The sequence below is a fragment of the Zonotrichia albicollis genome, chromosome 3 (assembly GCF_047830755.1).
Source record: "Zonotrichia albicollis isolate bZonAlb1 chromosome 3, bZonAlb1.hap1, whole genome shotgun sequence".
NCBI classification, from domain to species: domain Eukaryota; kingdom Metazoa; phylum Chordata; class Aves; order Passeriformes; family Passerellidae; genus Zonotrichia; species Zonotrichia albicollis.
Window position 1 is genome coordinate 4,526,700 of NC_133821.1, and position 16,990 is coordinate 4,543,689.

General features: G+C 53.1%; 2 long non-coding RNA genes across 2 annotated transcripts; both read right to left on the minus strand.

The window, feature by feature from the left end:
• Positions 1 to 2,552: 2,552 nt before the first annotated feature.
• On the minus strand, positions 2,553 to 4,289 carry LOC141728668 (uncharacterized). The gene is made up of 4 exons (XR_012579808.1): positions 4,163 to 4,289; positions 3,995 to 4,082; positions 3,340 to 3,448; positions 2,553 to 2,822 (listed from the first exon to the last, which is right to left on the minus strand). It is a non-coding gene; the product is annotated as an uncharacterized LOC141728668 (long non-coding RNA).
• Positions 4,290 to 9,777: 5,488 nt separating this feature from the next.
• Positions 9,778 to 11,383, minus strand: LOC141728669 (uncharacterized). The gene is made up of 4 exons (XR_012579809.1): positions 11,056 to 11,383; positions 10,889 to 10,976; positions 10,498 to 10,606; positions 9,778 to 10,047 (listed from the first exon to the last, which is right to left on the minus strand). It is a non-coding gene; the product is annotated as an uncharacterized LOC141728669 (long non-coding RNA).
• Positions 11,384 to 16,990: the final 5,607 nt, after the last annotated feature.

Below are 16,990 nucleotides of genomic sequence, written 5' to 3' on the forward strand. Positions count from 1 at the left end.
TCTCATCATTCCCACAAAAAAATTCACTTCCAGGGACACTGAATTCCCACTGCTGGGTGCTCACACTTTCCCCATTTCCCCTCTTCCCTTCTCACCTGCAGCACCCTGCACCAACAGGAGGATCAGGGGGAAGAGCAGGAACAGGATCTTCATGGTTGCTGCTCCTCCTGGGTCGGCACAGAGCTGCAAAGGAGACACCAAGGCAATGGGGACAGGCAGGAACCCTGAGTGGGCAGGATTCCAGAGAGAAAAGCCACACTCACCTGCCTGGGGAAGGTCTCGGGGTTGAGGCAGCAGCAAAGGCAAGAGGAATGGCTGTGTGCAGATGGCCTTGGGGCCAGGCAATGCTGCAGTGGCCCAAGCACGCTGGGTTTATAGCAGTGCTGGTGGGTGGGACAGGCCCCAGGTGCTGCTGGCACAAGTGGCCTGGGCCAAGGCGGGAGTGCCCCATGGCTGTGGGGGTGCTGGGGCTGGCCCTGCTCCCTCCCTGCTGCAGGGCCAGAGGCTGAGGGGCCTCCTGGGGCTGTTGCAATCAATGGCACCGTTGTCCCCATGCAACACCTCTTGTGACACTCGCAGCACAGCGGCACCGGGCTGTGGGGCCAGCAGGGAAATCCTTGGGATGGGCACAGGAACTGGTGGGTGCAGGCACAGTAACCAGGGCAGTCCTGGGGGAGCGGAATCCCTCTTGTATGGGCTCACAGGATCTACTCTGCCATCTTTTCAGTTGGAAGGTAGCTGAAAGATCATCTCCTTCCACCCCCTACCATAGACGGGGACACCTTCCACTATCCAAGGTTACTCCAAGCCCCATCCAACCTTGAACAGTTACAGGGTTGAGGCAGCCACAGCTTCTCTGGCCAATCTATGCCTGGGACCATCCACTCTCACAGGGAAGAATTTCTTCCCAATATCCCATCTTACCCTGTTCCCTGTCTATGTGAATTCATTCCCTGTTTTCCTGTCCTTTTCCTATGTCTCTCCTCCTCTGATTGAAGAACCAACTGATGTGGGATGTGCGCAAACTCTAACAATATGGAAAATAACTTTGGACACTGCAAAAACATCTGATTAGACAACAGGTCTGTGCACCTGCCATGTCAGGGGGATAAGCAGGCTTCTCTCTCATGACTGTTCAGATAAAATGAGAGCAACACCAGGATAGATGACAAGTTCTGTAAACCAGGGGATCCAACAAAACTGTGCCTCCTTCTAATGCCAACCAATGTGAAGAAATACAAGCGGAATGTAGCCATCAGTTGGGAATCCGGTGTGTTTTATGGCAGCCATGCCACAGGCAGGAGGGTCTGTGCCATGTGCTCAAATTGGGGTTTTGGCAGAGCAATCTGGTCCCCCGAAACTTCCAGGGGCAGGGAGCTGGGGGTTTGCAAGTGGATCATCTTGGCATTTTCTGCTTCACAACCCAGATATATGAAGTCACAGTGACGAGGTGAAAATCAAAAAAAAAGTGGGAGAGGGATTCTGGATGCTGAGCAGAAGCAGAGGCAGCACCTGCACACATCACTGATGGTGGATTCACTGGGAGGGTTTCTTGAAGGAACTCAGAAAAGGTTCCATTCTATGCCTCAGTAGAAGGTTGATGCTGGTTTCCAGGGAGCAGGGTCTGTGTGTGTCTCTGCATGTGCCCCCTGTGTCCCTGCATGTGTCCACCAAACCACAGCACCACAGGGTTCTTACACAAGGCAGGATGACACAAGGCTCTGGGTTGGGAATCCTTGTCTGAGGTGTCACAAGAGGAAACCAAAGCCTCCTTTGCTCTGGTGCAGCGAGAGAAAGAGGAAAAGGAACTTTTGGGCTGCTGGTGACTCCAGCCTGGCTGCTTTGCTCTTCACCTCCTGATGCTGCAAGGTGCAGCAGACAAGATAATAATGAATTGAATGTATAGAAAAATGGAGGATTGAAGTGATGCTACAGTGAAACTGTGCTGTGGATACTGAATATTCCATACAGACATAATGCAAATGAAGGAAAGCACAGCAAACCCTTAGGTTCAGGCTTTATTTTATCCCTACAAAACTCATGAGTCCCATGTGAGTTTTCCTGGTGTCTGTGCCACGCTCCTTGTGGTTCTTAACCACTATATCTTTAAGGAATGGCTCATGCTGCAGGTTTTTCAGCTGGGATTGGAGCTGGGACCTTGGAACAAATCTGTGGATATTTCAGGGATAAGGCTCTGTCAGTATGCCCACAATTCCCAGGGCATGTCTTCTGGCTTGGAGTAGGGTCAAGAGAAAAGAATGATACTAGAGCCTATAAACAGCAGGACAATGTTCCTGTTCCCCCAGAGGGAGCATCTGCAGGGCAGCCCCAGCACAGGCAGCCCAGCCAGGCTGGCCCAGCAGGCAGTGCCAGGCTCAGCGTCCCCAAAGCACGGCCAGGCAGGAGCATCCCCAGGGATGCAGGCACTGCTCAGCCCCAGCTCCGTGCCCAGGGCCTTCAGCTGCCACCAAGGCAGTGGCAGCCCCAGGGCCAGCAGGCACAGCAGCCCTGCAGCAGCAGCAGGACACACAGACACAGCCCAGCCCTGCAATGCCAAAGTGCTCGTCTTTATTCAAGGTGGGAAAAGCAGCCCCTGCCCCAAAGACACCGGGGCTGGCACCACAGGGCTCCAGCCCAGCAGCAGCCAGCAGGAGCAGCTGCCACTGCTGCTGTCAGCCCAGCTGGGCACGGCACAGCCACCCAGGGCAGGGGACATCAGCACATGGGGACATCAGCACATGGGGACATCAGCAGGTGGGTCCAGCAGCCAGAAGCGCAGGGTCATTTCCTGCTTGGGAATTTCAGGGTTTCATCCAGAGCGACTGTAAGAAGAAAAGAGACAAGCATATCAGCTGTTGCAACTTTCCCTGCCACTCTATCCCCTTCCCCGCAATGCCCAGGGTGAGGTGCAGCAGAGTCAGTCTCAGGGCAGGTGAGGTGCAGTCCTTAGTGCAGCCAGGTTGGGCCTGGGCTATCTCAGTACAGGCAGCCCTGGCTCCAGGGCTGTGCAGATGCACCAAGACATGGGTCATGTCCTCAGTGCTGCCCAAGGACAGGGAATTTTTCTTCCTTTCATGGCTTTGTTCAGGCCTCTGCAGAGCCTGAATGAGGCCCTGGGCTCTGGGGGAGAGTGGGGAGGCCCTGGCTGACCTGGGCCTCCTGCAGCCCCAGTGAGGGGAGATCAAACCTTCAAGAACTATTCTCTCTCTTCTTGTGCATCTCTCTCAGAGCATAAATGCAAGAGAATATTTATCATCTGTTGTCAAGATAGGCATTGGTAACAGATCTTTCTGAGTTAAAAAGAGAAAAATCTTTCTTCAGACAAGGACTGAGCCTTACCTTTTGCAGCAGAATGATTCTCCTGCACAAATTCCAAAAAAACGTGTACTAAAGGGGCAAGAACGCCAGGAGCAGAATCCCCCTCGTCGCCAGCACCCAAGTGCACTGCCTGTTCCCATACGGAAAGACACAGTGAACAATTAAAGGCATAATCTGACAGGTCAGGCTGTGGTTATAGACAGGCTGATATATGCCGGTGATGCTCCCTGGTGCTGGTGAACTTCAGGCTAGGAGAAGGCCTCAGATCCAATCACCGCACAGCCACATCTCCAACTGCAATGTGTCTCGCCTGGAATGTCCTTGTGCCCCTAAACTTGAGGCACAGCAGAGCAAAAAGTAGAAAGGACCAGCAGGAGGTTGAGGAGGAGCCCTGCTTGTGCCCAGCTGTGTTCCAACCTCTGCCTGGACCAGCAGAGCTGGCAGGCTGGGATTCATCACATTTCATGCCCCTTACACAGAAAAACTCAGAATTCAGTTTTGATAGGGTCTCTCCACCCCAAATCAGTGTCCATCTGGAAATGTACTCAGGAAACACCTTTAACCCCAGTCCCCTGTTACATTTTCATCATTCACATGAACACGGTCAATTTCAGGAAGCCAAATTCCCCCTGGAACAGGCCCACACTTTCTCCCATTTCTTCTCTTCCCTTCTCACCTGCAGCACCATGGACCAACAGGAGGATCAGGGGGAAGAGCAGGAACAGGATCTTCATGGTTGCTGCTCCTCCTGGGTTGGCACAGAGCTGCAAAGGAGACACCAAGGCAATGGGGACCGGCAGGAACCCTGAGTGGGCAGGATTCCAGAGAGAAAAGCCACACTCACCTGCCTGGGGAAGGTCTGGGTGTTGAGGCAGCAGCAAAGGCAAGAGGAATGGCTGTGTGCAGATGGCCTTGGGGCCAGGCAATGCTGCAGTGGCCCAAGCACGCTGGGTTTATAGCAGTGCTGGTGGGTGGGACAGGTCCCAGGTGCTGCTGGCACAAGTGGCCTGGGCCAAGGCAGGAGTGCCCCATGGCTGTGGGGGTGCTGGGGCTGGCCCTGCTCCCTCCCTGCTGCAGGGCCAGAGGCTGAGGGGCCTCCTGGGGCTGTTGCAATCAATGGCACCATTGTCCCCATGCAACACCTCTTGTGACACCCGCGGCACAGCGGCACCGGGCTGGGCAGGAGAGGGATGGGATGGACAAGAGAAGTGGGTTGGTGTTGGGAAGAGTAAAATGAGGAAATGCTTTCCTTGCTTGTGGTCTTCCAGTTTTTCTCTTCTAAACTCAGTGTGAGATGTGGAAGATCTGACTGAATACTGCAATTTTGCTCAGTTTAGTAACGTGAGGGGAAAGGTTTGCCAATCATTTCACACCAACAGCTCTTTTGGGGAGTTTGTAAATGAGATGGAGAAAATAAAATTTCCTGCACTCCCTCTTGCATTTACTTCCCCCTCTCTGCCCTTGTTAAGCCCTGAGCTCGTTTTCCACACCTCCATCAGTCTGGCTCCACATGTTCTGGGCCAAGGAGCCCCTGGGCTCGGGGAGCAGCACTTGAGTGCAGAGGGAAAGGGAGCCTGAGGGAACAGCCCCAGAGTCAGTGCCAGGAGAGGTGAGCACAGCTGAAGGAAAAGCCAAGGCAGGCAGGGATGCTCTGAACATCCCTCACCAAGTCCCCCACATTAGGAATGCAATGGCATTACAAATATTTTTGTATTCTCTCTCTTCCCCCAGGATACAAGGAGCAGAGGAAATGGTCTCAAAAAGCACCAGGGAAGGATTAGACTGGGCATTAGAAATAATTTCTTTGCAGAAACAGTGATGATTGTTTGGTATTTGCTACCCTGAGCAGTGGTGCAGTCACCATTCCTGCAGGGAATTTAAAAGCTGTGTGGATGTGGCACTTGTGCTCATGGTTTAGTGTTGGGGTTGGCAGTCCTGGGAGAATGGTTGGACTCAATATTCTTAGAGGTCTATTCCAACTTCAGAAATATTATGAGTCTGATTCTTGAGAGGGAAAGTTTCCAGTGAACCAGGCAGGGTCCCCAGCTGCTCCCAGCCAACCCTGCAGCAGCAGCAGGACACACAGACACGGCCCAGCCCTGCAATGCCAAAGTGCTCGTCTTTATTCAAGGTGGGAAAAGCAGCCCCTGCCTCAAAGACACCGGGGCTGGCACCATAGGGCTCCAGCCCAGCAGCACCGGGCAGGAGCAGCTGCCATCAGCCCAACTGGGCACGGCACAGCCACCCAGGGCAGGGGACATCAGCAGGTGGGAATATCAGGAGGTGATTTTCAGGAGCCAGAAGCGACGGACATGTCCTCCTCAGGAATTTCAGGGTTTTAACCCCACATACTGGAAGAAGAAAGCAGACAAGTGCATCACCTGGTGTAAAATTTCTCTGCCACTATCTTGCCTGCCCTGCAATGCCCAGGGTGAGTTGCAGCAGAGTCAGGCTCAGGGGAGGTGAGGTGCAGTCCTTAGTGCAGCCAGGTTGGGCCTGGGCTATCTCAGTGCTGGCAGCCCTGGCTCCAGGGCTGTGCAGATGCAGCCACACCTGGATCATGTCCTTGATACTGCCCAACACATGGAAGGCTACACTCTTTGGTGGCTTTGGAGAGTGGGGAGGTCCTGGCTGACCTGGGCCTGCTGCAGTCCCACTCAGAGAAGCCCCAAACCTACAAGGGCTTTTCCATTCTCATTTGGGCCTCTTTGACTCATTACAGAAAGAGGACAGGTTTTGTCATTTTTTGACTAGAAAGAATTTTATAATAGATCCCTCTGGGGGGAAAGGAGGATTCCTTTCCTTCAGGCAGAGATCTGATCCTTACCTCTTGCAGCACACTTTGAATGTTGAACATCTCCCAACAGGGGTTGTGGGGTAACGACAACTCCCAAAGGTGCAGAATCCCCCTCTGCGCCTACAGGCACTTTGATTTCCTGTTCCCATGGACAGAAGCACACACAAACCAATCACATTAACAACAACAACAACAACATTAATACACTCAGCTGGTGGCTAAGAAAGGGACGCCTTTCTGCCTCCATCCTATCCACCCTCCATCCCCCTGGGGCTCTCTGCCAACGTGGTGCAGGGCAGGTAACTCCCAAGCAGGAATAGATGGGTGCAGGCTTGGAGCCTGAAACCTCCCTGACCTAAAGAACAAGGCAGGATTCTGTCTCCATGGGATTTCTTGCCCCTAAATTGTTATTGATTTGGGAACACATTGGACAAACCCTTTGAACTCAGTCCTCCATTACATTCTAAACACTCCCACACACACAGTCACATCCAGGGACACTGAATTCCTACTGCTGGGCGCTCACACTTTCCCCCATTTCCCCTCTTCCCATCTCACCTGCAGCACCCTGGACCAACAGGAGGATCAGTGGGAAGAGCAGGAACAGGATCTTCATGGCTGCTGCCTCTCCTGGGTCTGCACGGAGCTGCAGAGGGGACACCAAGGCAATGGGTGCAGAAACCTGGGCTTTGTGATTCACCAGACTGCAAAGGGGCTGCTTCCCAAACACAATAGATGATATTTCCTCTCCATTTCTCTTTAAAACAATTCTTAGTTTTGTGCCACTCTTCCAAATTTTGGAGTGTTCCTGTCTCTGTTTCATGTTTTTGGGAGTGTTTCATGTTTCATGCCTTTTGGAAATTGATTACCTCTGTTGATATTTTGAATTCATTTAGTTAAAGTTTTTCCAAAGTCCTTTCCCCAGAGAACGGGCACCAGACCTGGGGCCAATGGTTTCCCATCCATTGAAAATACATGGCCAGTGAAATGTGGGGGATAACAGAGGAAAAATTGCTACTGAAAGATATGGAACAAGCTCTTTCAGTCCTCCATGTTTCATGTATCAAACACGTGCCCAAAACACCCTGCCCAACAAACTCTGCTTCACTGAAATTAAGAATATTCTCCCAGCTCAGCTTGGCAGTGACCATCCCCAATTCCAGAGCATTCTCAAGATTCCTGGCAAGGACATTCCCCAGCCCCACTCTTGCTGCCCCCGCCCTGGACAGCATTGACCCAGGGAGCAGCCAGAGAGCAGGGAAATGTCAGAAATGGGAACAGAAATCATCCTTTGCAGCTACTGAAAACCTGAAATGATGGGAAAGCAATGTTCTGCTGTACAGTACAGGAAAAGACTCTCCTTACTTTCCAAGGGGAAGCCCTCATTTCCCCAGCAAAGAAGATCCTGGGTCCCTCCTGCAGCATCAAGGCACTACTCCAGACTATACTGTACTTAGGAAAATTCAGTTTCACCTTCCACATATTCTTAGACTCACATAAAGCCTTTTGTTATCTTTCCCAAAAAATCTATGCTGGCCAAAGTTTACCCCTAGACACTTGCAATAATTTTTCGTTTCGGAGATGCTGCTCTGCTGGGCTTTGAGCTGAGACCCTGAGTGGGTAGAATTTGAGGGAAAGACCCCACACTCACCTGCCTGGAGAAGGTCTGGGTGTTGAGGCAGCAGCAAAGGCAAGAGGAATGGCTGTGTGCAGATGGCCTTGGGGCCTGGCAATGCTGCAGCGGCCCAAGCACGCTGGGTTTATAGCAGTGCTGGTGGGTGGGACAGGCCCCAGGTGCTGCTGGCACAAGTGGCCTGGGCCAAGGCGGGAGTGCCCCATGGCTGTGGGGGTGCTGGGGCTGGCCCTGCTCCCTCCCTGCTGCAGGGCCAGAGGCTGAGGGGCCTCCTGGGGCTGTTGCAATCAATGGCACCGTTGTCCCCATGCAACACCTCTTGTGACACCCGTGGCACAGTGGCACCGGGCTGTGGGGCCAGCAGGGAAATCGTTGGGATGGGCACAGGAACTGGTGGGTGCAGGCACAGGAACCAGGGCAGTCCTGGGGGAGCTGAATCCATCTTTCACAGAATCACCTCTGCAATGGTTGGGGTTGGACGCGATCTGAAAGATCATCTCCTTCTACCCCCACCATGGGCAGGGACACCTTCCACTATCCCAGTTTGCTCCAAGCCCAGTCCAGTCTGTCCTTTAACAGATTCTGGGATGCCACAATCACAGCTTCTCTGAACAACCTGTGCCAGGGCCTCACCACCCTCACCGGGAAGAATTTCTTTCCAATATCCCACCTAAAGCTTCTCCCAGTCTTTGTGAAACCATTCCCTATTCTCCTGCCCTTTTCCTCTGTCTCTCCTCTTCATATTGTAGCACCATTTGTTGTGGGATGTCAAAAACTCCCAGAATATGGAAACAACTTTGGACACTGCAAGAACATCTGATTAGACAACAGATCTCTGCATCTGCCATGTCAGGGGGATAAGCAGGGTTCTCTCGAGTGACTGTTCATATAAAATGACAGCAGCACCAGGATAGATGACAAGTTCTGTAAACCAGGGGATCCAACAAATTTGAGCCTCCTTCTAATGCCGACCTTACTGGTGGTGGCTTTCCTGGGAGAGTTTCTTGAAGGGACTCAGAAAACATTCCATTCTATGTCAGAGCAGAAGATTGGTGCTGGTTTCCAGTGGGCAGGGTCTGTGTGTGTATTCCTTGAGGTGTCCCTTTGTCCCTGCATGTGTCCTTGTGTCCCTGCATGTATCCAGCAAGCCACAGCACCACAAAGTCCCTACACAAGGCTGGATGGCACAAAGCTCTAGGTTGGGAATCCTTGTCAGAGGTGTCACAAGAGGAAACCAAAACCTCCTTTTCTCTGGTGCAGGGGGAGAAACGGGAAAAGGAACTTTTGGGTTACTGGTGACTCAAGCCTGGCCTCTGTGCTCTTCCCCTCCTGATTTTGCAAGGAGCAGCAGGAGGAATAATAATGACTTTAAGTAAATGCATGGAAAAATAGAAGATTGAACTGATGGCACAGTAAAACTTTGCTGTGGAGACTGGGTATTTCATATGGACATAAAACAGATGAAAGAAGACCAAGCAAACCTTTTGATTCAGGTAATAATTTTATTCCTATCAAGCTCATGAATCACCTGTGAGCTCTCTGAATGTCTGTGCTGTCCTCCATGACATCCTCCAGATCACATCTCTTTAAGGAATGTCTGATACTGCAGGATTTGCAGCTGGGACTGGAGCTGGGACCTTGGAACACAGCTGAGGCTGTTTTAGGAATGAGGCATTGCTACTATGTCCTGGTTTCCTAGTGCAAGAATTCTGGCTTGGAATAGGATCTAGAGAAAAGGATATCTGGGCCAATAAACAGCAGGACAATGTTTGCGTTCCACCAGAGAGAGCATCTGCAGGGCAGCCCCAGCACAGGCAGCCCAGCCAGGCTGGCCCAGCAGGCAGTGCCAGGCTCAGCGTCCCCAAAGCACGGCCAGGCAGGAGCATCCCCAGGGACACAGGCACTGCTCAGCCCCAGCTCCATGCCCAGGGCCATCTGCTGCCACCAAGGCAGTGGCAGCCCCAGGGCCAGCAGGCACAGCAGCCCTGCAGCAGCAGCAGGACACACAGACACAGGCCAGCCCTGCAATGCCAAAGTGCTCGTCTTTATTCAAGGCAGGAAAAGCAGCCCCTGCCCCAAAGACACCGGGGCTGGCACCACAGGGCTCCAGCCCAACAGCACCCAGCAGGAGCAGCTGCCACTGCTGCTGTCAGCCCAGCTGGGCACAGCACAGCCACCGAGGCCAGGGGACATCAGCACATGGGGACATCAGCACATGGGAACATCAGGGGTTGATTTCCAGGAGCCAGAAGCGAGAGCCATGTCCTGCTTGGGAATTTCAGGGTTTCAAACCCAGCGACTGTAAGAAGAAAACAGACAAGCACATCACCTCGTGTCACATTTCCCTGCCAGTCTCTCCCCTGCCCTGCAATGCCCAGGGTGAGGTGCAGCAGAGTCAGTCTCAGGGCAGGTGAGGTGCAGTCCTTAGTGCAGCCAGGTTGGGCCTGGGCTATCTCAGTGCTGACAGCCCTGGCTCCAGGGCTGTGCAGATGCAGCACCACCTGGATCATGTCCTCAGTGCTGCCCAAGGACAGGGAATATTTCAGTCCTTGTGGCTTTGGTGAGTGGGGGGGCCCTGGCTGACCTGGGACTGCTGCAGCCTCACTCAGGGCAGTTCCAAACCTCTCAATACCTTGTACATTCTCTTTTAGGTTACTTCCACTAATTCTACATTAGAATGAAATTTGTGTGAGATCACTCTGGAAAAGAACAGAGGAATGTCTTATTTAGGCAGGGATCGGGTCCTTACCTTTTGCAGCACAGACTGACTGATGAACATCTTCCAATGGGTTTTGTCTGGGAGATGCAACCGTCAAAGCTGCAGAATCCCCCTCGGCGCCTGCATCGAGCTGCATTCCCTGTTTCCGCAGACAAAAGCACACACAGCTATTGCAGCAAAAATCCGGGAGAGCAGGGTGTGCTTGCAGTCCTGCTGTCAGATAGGGACCACTCATATCCCACACCCCTATCTCTTTCCCTGGAATCCCTCCATCCAAACACGGTGTCCAGCTTGAATTTCAAGAAACTCCTCTGACCCTGATACCTTCTCATCATTCCCACAAACACAGTCACTTCCAGGGACACTAAATTCCCACTGCTGGGTGCTCACACTTTCCTCCATTTCCCTCTCCACTTCTCACCTGCAGCACCCTGCACCAACAGGAGGATCAGGGTGAGAAGCAGGAACAGGAACTTCATGGCTGATGCTCCTCCTCCGTCTGCACAGGGCTGCAAAGGATGACCAAGGTAATGAGGACAGGCAGGACCCTGACTGGGGCAGGATTCCAGAAAGAGACCCCACACTCACCTGCCTGGAGAAGGTCTGGGTGTTGAGGCAGCAGCAAAGGCAAGAGGAATGGCTGTGTGCAGATGGCCTTGGGGCCAGGCAATGCTGCAGTGGCCCAAGCACGCTGGGTTTATAGCAGTGCTGGTGGGTGGGACAGGCCCCAGGTGCTGCTGGCACAAGTGGCCTGGGCCAAGGCGGGAGTGCCCCATGGCTGTGGGGGTGCTGAGGCTGGCCCTGCTCCCTCCCTGCTGCAGGGCCAGAGGCTGAGGGGCCTCCTGGGGCTGTTGCAATCAATGGCACCGTTGTCCCCATGCAACACCTCTTGTGACACTCGCGGCACAGTGGCACCGGGCTGGGCAGGAGAGGGATGGGACGGACAAGAGAGGTGGGTTGGTGTTGCGAAGAGTAGAAAGGAGGAAATGCATTCCCTCCTTGTGGTCTCCCATTTTATCTTTTCCATAGTGAGAGAGGGATGTGGAAGATCTGACTGAATATTGCAATCCTGCTCAGCTTTGAACAGTGAGGGGAAAGGTTTGCCACTCATTTCACACCAACAGATCTTTTGGGGAGTTTGGAAATCAGATGGAGAAAATAAAAAATCCTGCACGCCCTCTTGCCCTTTACTTCCCTCCATTTGCCCTTGCTAAGCCATGAGCTCATTTTCCACACCTCCATCAGTCTGGCTCCAGGTGTTCTGGGCCAAGGAGCCCCCCTGGGCTGGGGGAGCAGCACTTGAGTGCAGAGGGAAAGGGAGTTTGAGTGAACAGCCCCAGAGCCAGTGCCAGGCCAGGTGAGCACAGCTGAAGGAAAAGCCAAGGCAGGCAGGGATGCTCTGAACGTCCCTCACCAAATCCTCCAGGTCTGGAAAGCAATGGCAGTGCCAACAGTTTTAGGGTCATTCTCTTCTCCCACATAACAATTGGCAGGATGAGTGGAAATGGTATCAAATAGCGCCAGGGAATGATTAGTGTAGGTATTAGGAAAAATTTCTTTGAAGAAATCATCATGGCTTTATGAGACATGCTGCCCTGAGCAGTGATGCTGTCACCATTCCTGCAGGGAATTTAAAAGCTGTGTGGATGTGGCACTTGTACTCAGGGTTTAGCGTTGGAGTTGGAGTTGGAGTTCCGGGGCGAATGGTTATCTCAATATTCTTAGAGGTCTATTCCAACATCAGAAATAAAATTAATCTGATTCATGAGTGGGAAAGGCTCCAGTGAACCCAGCAAGGTCCCCACCTTCTCCCAAGCAACCCCTGCAGCAGCAGCAGGACACACAGACACAGCCCAGCCCTGCAATGCCAAAATGCTCGTCTTTATTCAAGGCAGGAAAAGCAGCCCCTGCCCCAAAGACACCGGGGCTGGCACCACAGGGCTCCAGCCCAGCAGCAGCCAGCAGAAGCAGCTGCCACTGCTGCTGTCAGCCCAGCTGGGCACGGCACAGCCACCGAGGCCAGGGGACATCAGCACATGGGGACATCAGCATATGGGGACATCAGCACATGGGGTCATCAGCGGATGGGTCCAGAAGCCAGAAGCGCAGGGTCATGTCCTGCTTGGGAATCTCAGGGTCTCAACCCCTGGGACTATAAGAAGACAACAGACAAGCACATCAGCTGTTGTAACTTTCCCTGCCACTGTCTCCCCTGCCCTGCAATGCCCAGGGTGAGGTGCAGCAGAGTCAGCCTCAGGGCAGGTGAGGTGCAGTCCTTAGTGCAGCCAGGTTGGGCCTGGGCTATCTCAGTGTTGGCAGCCCTGGCTCCTGGGCTGTGCAGATGCAGCCACACCTGGATCATGTCCTCAGTGCTGCCCAAGTACTTTGAAGTCTTCACTCTTTTGTGGCTTTCATGAGTTTTTTGCAGAGCCTGAATGAGGCCCTAGGGAATAGGGGAGAGTGTGAAGGCCCTGGCTGAACTGGGGCTGCTGCAACCCCAGTCAGGGGAGATCAAACATTAGATAACTGTTCTCTCCCTTCCTCAGCATTTCTTGCAAAGCTGAAATGCAGGAATATATTTATTATGAGTTGTCATGAAAGGTACAGGTAACCGATCTTTCTGAGGAAAAAAAAGGAGAAAGAACTTTCATGAGCCAAGGACTGGCCCTTACCTTCTGCAGCACACATATTCTCCAGCACATCTTCCAACAAATCGCGTACCAAAGGGGCAAGAACGCCTGGAGCAGAATCCCCCTTGTCGCCTGCACACAAGTGCATTGCCTGTTTCCATGGGGAAAGACACACACAAAGCAATTAAAGGAATAACCTGAGAGGTCAGACTGAAGCTACAGACAGGCTGATGCTCCCTGGTACTGGTGCATTTCAGACTGAGAGAAGGACTCAGATCCAATCCCCCCACAGCCACCACTCCAATTGCAATGTGCCTCACCTGGAAGGTCCCTGTCCCCCTAAACTGGAGGCACAGCAGAGCACAGAGTAGAAAGGACCAGTGTGAGGTGAAGAAAGAGCCAGGCTGTCTGCCATCTGCGTTCCCACCTCTGCCTGGACCACCAGACCTGGGAGGCAGGCATTTGTCACATTCCAACTGCCTGACCCACAGACCAGGCCAGGACTGTTTTTCCATGGGCTCCTTCCTCCCCAGATTAGTGTCCATTTATAAACTCACTCCGGAAACACCTTTGACACCAGTCACCTCTTCCCTTTTCATCAGTCCCACAAACACAGTCACTTCCAGAGATATCAAATTGCCACAGCTGGGTGCTCACTCGTTCCCCCATATCCCCTTTTTCCTTCTCACCTGCAGCCCCCTGCACCAACAGGAGGATCAGGGGAAAGAGTAGGAACAGGATCTTCATGGCTGCTGCTCCTCTTTGGTCTTCACACAGCTGCAAAGGAAGATCAAGGCAATGGGGACAGGCAGGACCCTGAGTGAGCAGAATTCAGAAAGAGACCCCACACTCACCTGCCTGGGGAAGGTCTGGGTGTTGAGGCAGCAGCAAAGGCAAGAGGAATGGCTGTGTGCAGATGGCCTTGGGGCCTGGCAATGCTGCAGCGGCCCAAGCACGCTGGGTTTATAGCAGTGCTGGTGGGTGGGACAGGCCCCAGGTGCTGCTGGCACAAGTGGCCTGGGCCAAGGCGGGAGTGCCCCATGGCTGTGGGGGTGCTGGGGCTGGCCCTGCTCCCTCCCTGCTGCAGGGCCAGAGGCTGAGGGGCCTCCTGGGGCTGTTGCAATCAATAGCATCGTTGTCCCCATGCAACACCTCTTGTGACACCCGTGACACTGCGGCACCGGGCTGGGCAGGAGAGGGATGGGACGGACAAGAGATGTCGGTTGGAGTGGAGAAGAGTAGAAATGAGGAAATGCTTTCCCTCCTTGTGGTCTCCCATTTTATCTTTTCCATAGTGAGAGAGGGATGTGGAAGATCTGACTGAATATTGCAATCCTGCTCAGCTTTGAACAGTGAGGGGAAAGGTTTGCCACTCATTTCACACCAACAGATCTTTTGGGGACGTTGGAAATGAGATGGAGAAAATAAAATTTCCTGCACGGCCTCTTGCCCTTTACTTTGCCCTTGGTAAGCCCTGAGCTCGTTTTCCACACCTCCTTCAGGCTGGCTCCAGGTGTCCTGGCCCAAGGAGCCCCTGGGCTGGGGGAGCAGCACTTGAGTGCAGAGGGAAAGGGAGCTTGAGGGAGCAGCCCCAGAGTCAGTGCCAGGACAGGTGATCACAGCTGAAGGAAAAGCCAAGGCAGGCAGGGATGCTCTGAACATCCCTCACCCAATTCCCCAAAAACAGGAAAGCAATGGCATTACAAATATTTTTGGGTTCAGCATCTTCCCCACGATACAAGGAGCAGAGGAAATGGTCTGAAATAACACCAGGGAAGCATTAGACTGGGCATTAGAAATAATTTCTTTTCAGAAAGGGTGATAGATGTTTAGGACATGCTGTACTGGGCAGTGGTGCAGTCACCATTCCTGCAGAGAATTTAAAAGCTGTGTGGATGTGGCACTTGAGCTCATGTTTTAGTGTTGGGGTTGGCAGTCCTGTGGGAATGGTTTTGCTCAATATTCTTAGAGGTCTATTCCAACTTCAGAAATGTTATGGGACTGCTTCTTGAGAGGGAAAGTCTCCAGTGAACCAGGCAGGGTCCCCAGCTGCTCCCAAGCAACCCCTGCAGCAGCAGCAGGACACACAGACATGGCCCAGCCCTGCAATGCCAAAGTGCTCGTCTTTATTCAAGGTGGGAAAAGCAGCCCCTGCCTCAAAGACACCGGGGCTGGCACCACAGGGCTCCAGCCCAGCAGCAGCCAGCAGAAGCAGCTGCCACTGCTGCTGTCAGCCCAGCTGGGCACGGCACAGCCACCCAGGGCAGGGGACATCAGCACACGGGGACATCAGCACATGGGGACATCAGCACAAGGGGATTTCAGCACATGGGGACATCAGCACATGGGGACATCAGCATGTGGGTCCAGCAGCCCGAAGCAAGGGCCATGTCCTGGTTCAGAATTTCAGGGTCTCAACCCCATAATCTGTAGGAAGAGAGGAAACAAACATATCAGCTGGTGTACCTTTCCCTGCCATTCTTTCCCCTGCCCTGCAATGCCCAGGGTGAGGTGCAGCAGAGTCAGGCTCAGGGCAGGTGAGGTGCAGTCCTTAGTGCAGCCAGGTTGGGCCTGGGCTATCTCAGTGCTGGCAGCCCTGGCTCCAGGGTTGTGCAGATGCAGCCACACCTGGATTATGTCTCCTCAGTGCTCCCTAAGGACAGAGAATATTTCAGTCCTTGGTGGCTTTGGTGACTTGGGGCAGCCATGGCTGACCTAGGCCTAGCAGCCCCACTCAGGACAGCTCCAAACCCATCAAAGACTTTTCCCTTTTTTTTGGCATCTTTCAGAACGCATAACTGCAGGAGAGCATTTTCAGCTCTTGGCAAGAAGGAAATTTGTAACAGATTTTTCTAGGGAAAAAGAAGGAAACTTTCCCCTGTTAGGATTGCAGAGCTTACCCTCTGCAGCAGATGGTCTGTCCTGTACATCTACCAATGGGCCTTGCAGGGGGGACACATCTCCCAAAGGAACAGTATCCTCTTTGCTGTTTGCATCGCAGTTCACTTCCTATTTCCAGAAGGAAAGGCACACATGGAACCATTAAAGACACAATCAGAGAGAGCAGTGTTGTTATAGTAAGGCTGATGCTCCCCATGCATTTCAGGCCAAGGGCTCAGCTCCAACCCCCCACAGTCACATCACCAATTGCAATGTGTCTCATCTGGACGGTCCCTGTGACCGTAAACTGGAGACACAGTGGGACAGAGAGTTGAATGGACCAGTGTGAGGTTGAGGAAGAGCTGTGCTGGCTCCAGCTGTGCTCCCACCTCTGCGCGGACCAGCACAGCTGCCAGGCAGGAAGGGACTCCTCACATCCCACATCCCTGTCCTGCCCGTGCCATGATTTGTGTGACCTCTGATGAAAAGCCCTTGTCCAGCCCTTACAGGGATCATCCCTTGGAGAGATGAGGTTTTTGGACACTCAATGGATGAACCCCTGGGTAAGAAGTGTCACCTCTGTAGCCCTGGAAACCTCCCCAGTCCAAACACCCCATGGGGCCCTCTGCCATCCCTGTGCAGGGCAAGAGAACATCCAGAGAGTCCCAAATAGGAACAGACGGGTGCAAGCTTGGAGCCTGAAACCACACCCCTTCTTAACCCACAGAACAAGCCAGGATTCTGTCTCCATGGGCTCTCTCCAACCCAAAGTGGTGTCTAGCTGGAAACTCACTTGAAAAACCCCTTTGATCTCAATCCCCTGTTACCTTTTCATCACTCCCACAAACACAGACACTTCCAGGGATATTGAAGTGCCCTGGTGGGTGCTCACACTTTCCCCAATTTCCCCTCTTCCCCTCTCACCTGCAGCACCCTGGACCAACAGGAGGATGAGAGGGAAGAGTAGAAACAGGATCTTCATGGCTGCTGCCTCTCCTGGGTCTTCACAGAGC